The following is an 11,113-nucleotide window of genomic DNA, read 5'->3' as shown; positions in this document are numbered from 1 at the left end:
CGAGATATTTAAAAGTTCCGAAGCCGCACCAACATAATAGAGATACAGAAACACCGTGGCCCCTTTCTTTGAGATAACTCTGCACTATTGCGAGCTGCAAATGCCACTTCCAGCTTAGCTGTGCAGAAGAAGAACAACAAGAATAAGAAATATCTGGAAATATGTCCGTCAGGCCCCTTCCCTTGAGATAAATCTGCAAATATCTCGGAAACGAAGCGAGCTATTGCAAAACGTTAAGAGACCTTTTTTGTAGAGAATTAAGTTTCCTACTTTTTATGTTGTATGATATTTTTTGATCAGATGCGTAGTTCTCGAGATATATCAAGATATTTAAAATTTCCGAAGCCGCACCAACATAATAGAGATACAGAAACACCGTGGCCCCTTTCTTTGCGATAACTCTGCACTATTGCGAGCTGCAAATGCCACTTCCAGCTTAGCTGTGCAGAAGAAGAACAACAAGAAGAAGAAATATCTCGAAATATGTCCGTCAGGCCCCTTCCCTTGAGATAAATCTGCAAATATCTCGGAAACGAAGCGAGCTATGGCAAAATGTTAAGAGACCTTTTTCGTAGAGAATTATGTTTCCTACAATTTATGTTCTATGATATTTTTTGATCAGAAGCGTAGTTTTCGAGATATATCGAGATATTTAAAAGTGCCGAAGCCGCACCAACATAATAGAGATACAGAAACACCGTGGCCCCTTTCTTTGGGATAACTCTGCACTATTGCGAGCTGGAAATGCCACTTCCAGTTTAGCTGTGCAGAAGAAGAACAACAAGAAGAAGAAATATCTCGAAATATGTCCGTCAGGACCCTTCCCTTGAGATAAATCTGCAAATATCTCGGAAACGAAGCGAGCTATTGCAAAACGTTAAGAGACCTTTTTTGTAGAGAATTAAGTTTCCTACTTTTTATGTTGTATGATATTTTTTGATCAGATGCGTAGTTCTCGAGATATATCAAGATATTTAAAAGCTCCGAAGCTGCACCAACATAATAGAGGTACAGAAACACCGTGGCCCCTTTCTTTGAGATAACTCTGCACTAGTGCGAGCCGCAAATGCCACTTCCAGCTTAGCTGTGCAGAAGAAGAACAACAAGAAGAAGAAATATCTCGAAATATGTCCGTCAGGCCCCTTCCCTTGAGATAAATCTGCAAATATCTCGGAAACGAAGAGAGCTATTGCAAAATGTTAAGAGACCTTTTTTGTAGAGAATTGAGTTTCTTACTTTTTATGTTCTATGATATTTTTTGATCAGATGCGTAGTTCTCGAGATATATCAAGATATTTAAAAGTTCCGAAGCCGCACCAACATAATAGAGATACAGAAACACCGTGGCCCCTCTCTTTGAGATAACTCTGCACTATTGCGAGCTGGAAATGCCACTTCCAGTTTAGCTGTGCAGAGGAAGAACAACAAGAAGAAGAAATATCTCGAAATATGTCCGTTAGGCCCCTTCCCTTGAGATATATCTGCAAATATCTCGGAAACGAAGCGAGCTATGGCAAAATGTTAAGAGACCTTTTTTGTAGAGAATTATGTTTCCTACAATTTATGTTCTATGATATTTTTTGATCAGAAGCGTAGTTTTCGAGATATATCGAGATATTTAAAAGTTCCGAAGCCGCACCAACATAATAGAGATACAGAAACACCGTGGCCCCTTTCTTTGAGATAACTGTGCAGTAGTGCGAGCCGCAAATGCCACTTCCAGCTTAGCTGTGCAGAAGAAGAACAACAAGAAGAAGAAATATCTCGAAATAAGTCCGTCAGGCCCCTTCCCTTGAGATAAATCTGCAAATATCTCGGAAACGAAGAGAGCTATGGCAAAATGTTAAGAGACCTTTTTTGTAGAGAATTAAGTTTCCTACTTTTTATGATCTATGATATTTTTTGATCACATGCGTAGTTCTCGAGATATATCAAGATATTTAAAATTTCCGAAGCCGCACCAACATAATAGAGATACAGAAACACCGTGGCCCCTTTCTTTGCGATAACTCTGCACTATTGCGAGCTGCAAATGCCACTTCCAGCTTAGCTGTGCAGAAGAAGAACAACAAGAAGAAGAAATATCTCGAAATATGTCCGTCAGGCCCCTTCCCTTGAGATAAATCTGCAAATATCTCGGAAACGAAGCGAGCTATTGCAAAACGTTAAGAGACCTTTTTTGTAGAGAATTAAGTTTCCTACTTTTTATGTTGTATGATATTTTTTGATCAGATGCGTAGTTCTCGAGATATATCAAGATATTTAAAAGCTCCGAAGCTGCACCAACATAATAGAGGTACAGAAACACCGTGGCCCCTTTCTTTGAGATAACTCTGCACTATTGCGAGCTGCAAATGCCACTTCCAGCTTAGCTGTGCAGAAGAAGAACAACAAGAAGAAGAAATATCTCGAAATATGTCCGTCAGGCCCCTTCCCTTGAGATACATCTGCAAATACCTCGGAAACCAAGCGAGCTATGGCAAAATGTTAAGAGACCGTTTTTGTAGAGAATTAAGTTTCCTACTTTTTATGTTTTATGATATTTTTCGATCAGAGGCGTAGTTCTCGAGATATATCAAGATATTTAAAAGTTCCGAAGCCGCACCAATATAATAGAGATACAGAAACACCGTGGCCCCTTTCTTTGAGATAACTCTGCACTACTGCGAGCTGTAAATGCCACTTCCAGCTTAGCTGCGCAGAAGAAGAACAACAAGAAGAAGAAATATCTCGAAATATGTCCGTCAGGCCCCTTCCCTTGAGATATATCTGCAAATATCTCGGAAACGAAGCGAGCTATGGCAAAATGTTAAGAGACCTTTTTTGTAGAGAATTATGTTTCCTACAATTTATGTTCTATGATATTTTTTGATCAGAAGCGTAGTTTTCGAGATATATCGAGATATTTAAAAGTTCCGAAGCCGCACGAACATAATAGAGATACAGAAACACCGTGGCCCCTTTCTTTGAGATAACTCTGCACTAGTGCGAGCCGCAAATGCCACTTCCAGCTTAGCTGTGCAGAAGAAGAACAACAAGAAGAAGAAATATCTCGAAATATGTCCGTCAGGCCCCTTCCCTTGAGATATATCTGCAAATATCTCGGAAACGAAGCGAGCTATGGCAAAATGTTAAGAGACCTTTTTTGTAGAGAATTAAGTTTCCTACTATTTATGTTCTATGATAGTTTTGGATCAGATGCGTAGTTCTCGAGATATATCAAGATATTTAAAAGTTCCGAAGCCGCACCAACATAATAGAGATACAGGAACACCGTGGCCCCTTTCTTTGAGATAACTCTGCACTAGTGCGAGCCGCAAATGCCACTTCCAGCTTAGCTGTGCAGAAGAAGAACAACAAGAAGAAGAAATATCTCGAAATATGTCCGTCAGGCCCCTTCCCTTGAGATAAATCTGCAAATATCTCGGAAACGAAGAGAGCTATTGCAAAATGTTAAGAGACCTTTTTTGTAGAAAATTGAGTTTCTTACTTTTTATGTTCTATGATATTTTTTGATCAGATGCGTAGTTCTCGAGATATATCAAGATATTTAAAAGTTCCGAAGCCGCACCAACATAATAGAGATACAGAAACACCGTGGCCCCTCTCTTTGAGATAACTCTGCACTATTGCGAGCTGGAAATGCCAGTTCCAGTTTAGCTGTGCAGAGGAAGAACAACAAGAAGAAGAAATATCTCGAAATATGTCCGTTAGGCCCCTTCCCTTGAGATATATCTGCAAATATCTCGGAAACGAAGCGAGCTATGGCAAAATGTTAAGAGACCTTTTTTGTAGAGAATTATGTTTCCTACAATTTATGTTCTATGATATTTTTTGATCAGAAGCGTAGTTTTCGAGATATATCGAGATATTTAAAAGTTCCGAAGCCGCACCAACATAATAGAGATACAGAAACACCGTGGCCCCTTTCTTTGAGATAACTCTGCAGTAGTGCGAGCCGCAAATGCCACTTCCAGCTTAGCTGTGCAGAAGAAGAACAACAAGAAGAAGAAATATCTCGAAATATGTCCGTTAGGCCCCTTCCCTTGAGATAAATCTGCAAATATCTCGGAAACGAAGAGAGCTATGGCAAAATGTTAAGAGACCTTTTTTGTAGAGAATTAAGTTTCCTACTTTTTATGATCTATGATATTTTTTGATCAGATGCGTAGTTCTCGAGATATATCAAGATATTTAAAAGTTCCGAAGTCGCACCAACATAATAGAGATACAGAAACACCGTTGCCCCTTTCTTTGAGATAACTGTGCACTATTGCGAGCTGTAAATGCCACTTCCAGCTTAGCTGTGCAGAAGAAGAACAACAAGAAGAAGAAATATCTCGAAATATGTCCGTCAGGCCCCTTCCCTTGAGATATATCTGCAAATATCCCGGAAACGAAGCGAGCTATGGCAAAATGCTAAGAGACCTTTTTTGTAGAGAATTAAGTTTCCTACTTTTTATGTTCTATGATATTTTTTGATCAGATGCGTAGTTCTCGAGATATATCAAGATATTTAAAAGTTCCGAAGCCGCACCAACATAATAGAGATACAGAAACACCGTGGCCCCTTTCTTTGCGATAACTCTGCACTATTGCGAGCTGCAAATGCCACTTCCAGCTTAGCTGTGCAGAAGAAGAACAACAAGAAGAAGAAATATCTCGAAATATGTCCGTCAGGCCCCTTCCCTTGAGATAAATCTGCAAATATCTCGGAAACGAAGCGAGCTATGGCAAAATGTTAAGAGACCTTTTTCGTAGAGAATTATGTTTCCTACAATTTATGTTCTATGATATTTTTTGATCAGAAGCGTAGTTTTCGAGATATATCGAGATATTTAAAAGTGCCGAAGCCGCACCAACATAATAGAGATACAGAAACACCGTGGCCCCTTTCTTTGGGATAACTCTGCACTATTGCGAGCTGGAAATGCCACTTCCAGTTTAGCTGTGCAGAAGAAGAACAACAAGAAGAAGAAATATCTCGAAATATGTCCGTCAGGACCCTTCCCTTGAGATAAATCTGCAAATATCTCGGAAACGAAGCGAGCTATTGCAAAACGTTAAGAGACCTTTTTTGTAGAGAATTAAGTTTCCTACTATTTATGTTCTATGATAGTTTTGGATCAGATGCGTAGTTCTCGAGATATATCAAGATATTTAAAAGTTCCGAAGCCGCACCAACATAATAGAGATACAGGAACACCGTGGCCCCTTTCTTTGAGATAACTCTGCACTAGTGCGAGCCGCAAATGCCACTTCCAGCTTAGCTGTGCAGAAGAAGAACAACAAGAAGAAGAAATATCTCGAAATATGTCCGTCAGGCCCCTTCCCTTGAGATAAATCTGCAAATATCTCGGAAACGAAGAGAGCTATTGCAAAATGTTAAGAGACCTTTTTTGTAGAAAATTGAGTTTCTTACTTTTTATGTTCTATGATATTTTTTGATCAGATGCGTAGTTCTCGAGATATATCAAGATATTTAAAAGTTCCGAAGCCGCACCAACATAATAGAGATACAGAAACACCGTGGCCCCTCTCTTTGAGATAACTCTGCACTATTGCGAGCTGGAAATGCCAGTTCCAGTTTAGCTGTGCAGAGGAAGAACAACAAGAAGAAGAAATATCTCGAAATATGTCCGTTAGGCCCCTTCCCTTGAGATATATCTGCAAATATCTCGGAAACGAAGCGAGCTATGGCAAAATGTTAAGAGACCTTTTTTGTAGAGAATTATGTTTCCTACAATTTATGTTCTATGATATTTTTTGATCAGAAGCGTAGTTTTCGAGATATATCGAGATATTTAAAAGTTCCGAAGCCGCACCAACATAATAGAGATACAGAAACACCGTGGCCCCTTTCTTTGAGATAACTCTGCAGTAGTGCGAGCCGCAAATGCCACTTCCAGCTTAGCTGTGCAGAAGAAGAACAACAAGAAGAAGAAATATCTCGAAATATGTCCGTTAGGCCCCTTCCCTTGAGATAAATCTGCAAATATCTCGGAAACGAAGAGAGCTATGGCAAAATGTTAAGAGACCTTTTTTGTAGAGAATTAAGTTTCCTACTTTTTATGATCTATGATATTTTTTGATCAGATGCGTAGTTCTCGAGATATATCAAGATATTTAAAAGTTCCGAAGTCGCACCAACATAATAGAGATACAGAAACACCGTTGCCCCTTTCTTTGAGATAACTGTGCACTATTGCGAGCTGTAAATGCCACTTCCAGCTTAGCTGTGCAGAAGAAGAACAACAAGAAGAAGAAATATCTCGAAATATGTCCGTCAGGCCCCTTCCCTTGAGATATATCTGCAAATATCCCGGAAACGAAGCGAGCTATGGCAAAATGTTAAGAGACCTTTTTTGTAGAGAATTGAGTTTCTTACTTTTTATGTTCTATGATATTTTTTGATCAGATGCGTAGTTCTCGAGATATATCAAGATATTTAAAAGTTCCGAAGCCGCACCAACATAATAGAGATACAGAAACACCGTGGCCCCTCTCTTTGAGATAACTCTGCACTATTGCGAGCTGGAAATGCCACTTCCAGTTTAGCTGTGCAGAGGAAGAACAACAAGAAGAAGAAATATCTCGAAATATGTCCGTTAGGCCCCTTCCCTTGAGATATATCTGCAAATATCTCGGAAACGAAGCGAGCTATGGCAAAATGTTAAGAGACCTTTTTTGTAGAGAATTATGTTTCCTACAATTTATGTTCTATGATATTTTTTGATCAGAAGCGTAGTTTTCGAGATATATCGAGATATTTAAAAGTTCCGAAGCCGCACCAACATAATAGAGATACAGAAACACCGTGGCCCCTTTCTTTGAGATAACTGTGCAGTAGTGCGAGCCGCAAATGCCACTTCCAGCTTAGCTGTGCAGAAGAAGAACAACAAGAAGAAGAAATATCTCGAAATAAGTCCGTCAGGCCCCTTCCCTTGAGATAAATCTGCAAATATCTCGGAAACGAAGAGAGCTATGGCAAAATGTTAAGAGACCTTTTTTGTAGAGAATTAAGTTTCCTACTTTTTATGATCTATGATATTTTTTGATCACATGCGTAGTTCTCGAGATATATCAAGATATTTAAAATTTCCGAAGCCGCACCAACATAATAGAGATACAGAAACACCGTGGCCCCTTTCTTTGCGATAACTCTGCACTATTGCGAGCTGCAAATGCCACTTCCAGCTTAGCTGTGCAGAAGAAGAACAACAAGAAGAAGAAATATCTCGAAATATGTCCGTCAGGCCCCTTCCCTTGAGATAAATCTGCAAATATCTCGGAAACGAAGCGAGCTATTGCAAAACGTTAAGAGACCTTTTTTGTAGAGAATTAAGTTTCCTACTTTTTATGTTGTATGATATTTTTTGATCAGATGCGTAGTTCTCGAGATATATCAAGATATTTAAAAGCTCCGAAGCTGCACCAACATAATAGAGGTACAGAAACACCGTGGCCCCTTTCTTTGAGATAACTCTGCACTATTGCGAGCTGCAAATGCCACTTCCAGCTTAGCTGTGCAGAAGAAGAACAACAAGAAGAAGAAATATCTCGAAATATGTCCGTCAGGCCCCTTCCCTTGAGATACATCTGCAAATACCTCGGAAACCAAGCGAGCTATGGCAAAATGTTAAGAGACCGTTTTTGTAGAGAATTAAGTTTCCTACTTTTTATGTTTTATGATATTTTTCGATCAGAGGCGTAGTTCTCGAGATATATCAAGATATTTAAAAGTTCCGAAGCCGCACCAATATAATAGAGATACAGAAACACCGTGGCCCCTTTCTTTGAGATAACTCTGCACTACTGCGAGCTGTAAATGCCACTTCCAGCTTAGCTGCGCAGAAGAAGAACAACAAGAAGAAGAAATATCTCGAAATATGTCCGTCAGGCCCCTTCCCTTGAGATATATCTGCAAATATCTCGGAAACGAAGCGAGCTATGGCAAAATGTTAAGAGACCTTTTTTGTAGAGAATTATGTTTCCTACAATTTATGTTCTATGATATTTTTTGATCAGAAGCGTAGTTTTCGAGATATATCGAGATATTTAAAAGTTCCGAAGCCGCACGAACATAATAGAGATACAGAAACACCGTGGCCCCTTTCTTTGAGATAACTCTGCACTAGTGCGAGCCGCAAATGCCACTTCCAGCTTAGCTGTGCAGAAGAAGAACAACAAGAAGAAGAAATATCTCGAAATATGTCCGTCAGGCCCCTTCCCTTGAGATATATCTGCAAATATCTCGGAAACGAAGCGAGCTATGGCAAAATGTTAAGAGACCTTTTTTGTAGAGAATTAAGTTTCCTACTATTTATGTTCTATGATAGTTTTGGATCAGATGCGTAGTTCTCGAGATATATCAAGATATTTAAAAGTTCCGAAGCCGCACCAACATAATAGAGATACAGGAACACCGTGGCCCCTTTCTTTGAGATAACTCTGCACTAGTGCGAGCCGCAAATGCCACTTCCAGCTTAGCTGTGCAGAAGAAGAACAACAAGAAGAAGAAATATCTCGAAATATGTCCGTCAGGCCCCTTCCCTTGAGATAAATCTGCAAATATCTCGGAAACGAAGAGAGCTATTGCAAAATGTTAAGAGACCTTTTTTGTAGAAAATTGAGTTTCTTACTTTTTATGTTCTATGATATTTTTTGATCAGATGCGTAGTTCTCGAGATATATCAAGATATTTAAAAGTTCCGAAGCCGCACCAACATAATAGAGATACAGAAACACCGTGGCCCCTCTCTTTGAGATAACTCTGCACTATTGCGAGCTGGAAATGCCAGTTCCAGTTTAGCTGTGCAGAGGAAGAACAACAAGAAGAAGAAATATCTCGAAATATGTCCGTTAGGCCCCTTCCCTTGAGATATATCTGCAAATATCTCGGAAACGAAGCGAGCTATGGCAAAATGTTAAGAGACCTTTTTTGTAGAGAATTATGTTTCCTACAATTTATGTTCTATGATATTTTTTGATCAGAAGCGTAGTTTTCGAGATATATCGAGATATTTAAAAGTTCCGAAGCCGCACCAACATAATAGAGATACAGAAACACCGTGGCCCCTTTCTTTGAGATAACTCTGCAGTAGTGCGAGCCGCAAATGCCACTTCCAGCTTAGCTGTGCAGAAGAAGAACAACAAGAAGAAGAAATATCTCGAAATATGTCCGTTAGGCCCCTTCCCTTGAGATAAATCTGCAAATATCTCGGAAACGAAGAGAGCTATGGCAAAATGTTAAGAGACCTTTTTTGTAGAGAATTAAGTTTCCTACTTTTTATGATCTATGATATTTTTTGATCAGATGCGTAGTTCTCGAGATATATCAAGATATTTAAAAGTTCCGAAGTCGCACCAACATAATAGAGATACAGAAACACCGTTGCCCCTTTCTTTGAGATAACTGTGCACTATTGCGAGCTGTAAATGCCACTTCCAGCTTAGCTGTGCAGAAGAAGAACAACAAGAAGAAGAAATATCTCGAAATATGTCCGTCAGGCCCCTTCCCTTGAGATATATCTGCAAATATCCCGGAAACGAAGCGAGCTATGGCAAAATGCTAAGAGACCTTTTTTGTAGAGAATTAAGTTTCCTACTTTTTATGTTCTATGATATTTTTTGATCAGATGCGTAGTTCTCGAGATATATCAAGATATTTAAAAGTTCCGAAGCCGCACCAACATAATAGAGATACAGAAACACCGTGGCCCCTTTCTTTGAGATAACTCTGCACTATTGCGAGCTGGAAATGCCACTTCCAGTTTAGCTGTGCAGAAGAAGAACAACAAGAAGAAGAAATATCTCGAAATATGTCCGTTAGGCCCCTTCCCTTGAGATATATCTGCAAATATCTCGGAAACGAAGCGAGCTATGGCAAAATGTTAAGAGACCTTTTTTGTAGAGAATTAAGTTTCCTACTTTTTATGTTCTATGATATTTTTTGATCAGATGCGTAGTTCTCGAGATATATCAAGATATTTAAAAGTTCCGAAGCCGCACCAACATAATAGAGATACAGAAACACCGTGGCCCCTTTCTTTGAGATAACTCTGCACTAGTGCGAGCCGCAAATGCCACTTCCAGCTTAGCTGTGCAGAAGAAGAACAACAAGAAGAAGAAATATCTCGAAATATGTCCGTCAGGCCAGTTCCTTTGAGCTGAATCTGCAAATATCTCGGAAACGAAGCGAGCTATGGCAAAATGTTAAGAGACGTTTTTTGGAGCGAATTATGTTTCCTACAATTTATGTTCTATGATATTTTTTGATCAGAAGCGTAGTTTTCGAGATATATCGAGATATTTAAAAGTTCCGAAGCCGCACCAACATAATAGAGATACAGAAACACCGTGGCCCCTTTCTTTGAGATAACTGTGCACTATTGCGAGCTGGAAATGCCACTTCCAGTTTAGCTGTGCAGAAGAAGAACAACAAGAAGAAGAAATATCTCGAAATATGTCCGTTAGGCCCCTTCCCTTGAGATAAATCTGCAAATATCTCGGAAACGAAGCGAGCTATGGCAAAATGTTGAGAGACCTTTTTTGTAGAGAATTAAGTTTCCTACTTTTTATGATCTATGATATTTTTTGATCAGATGCGTAGTTCTCGAGATATATCAAGATATTTAAAAGTTCCGAAGTCGCACCAACATAATAGAGATACAGAAACACCGTTGCCCCTTTCTTTGAGATAACTGTGCACTATTGCGAGTTGTAAATGCCACTTCCAGCTTAGCTGTGCAGAAGAAGAACAACAAGAAGAAGAAATATCTCGAAATATGTCCGTCAGGCCCCTTCCCTTGAGATATATCTGCAAATATCTCGGAAACGAAGCGAGCTATGGCAAAATGTTAAGAGACCTTTTTTGTAGAGAATTAAGTTTCCTACTTTTTATGTTCTATGATATTTTTTGATCAGATGCGTAGTTCTCGAGATATATCAAGATATTTAAAAGTTCCGAAGCCGCACCAACATAATAGAGATACAGAAACACCGTGGCCCCTTTCTTTGAGATAACTCTGCACTAGTGCGAGCCGCAAATGCCACTTCCAGCTTAGCTGTGCAGAAGAAGAACAACAAGAAGATGAAATATCTCGAAATATGT

The sequence above is a fragment of the Osmia lignaria genome, unplaced genomic scaffold, assembly GCF_051020975.1.
Source record: "Osmia lignaria lignaria isolate PbOS001 unplaced genomic scaffold, iyOsmLign1 scaffold0001, whole genome shotgun sequence".
Lineage (NCBI taxonomy): Eukaryota > Metazoa > Arthropoda > Insecta > Hymenoptera > Megachilidae > Osmia > Osmia lignaria.
This window is presented reverse-complemented; position numbering follows the sequence as displayed.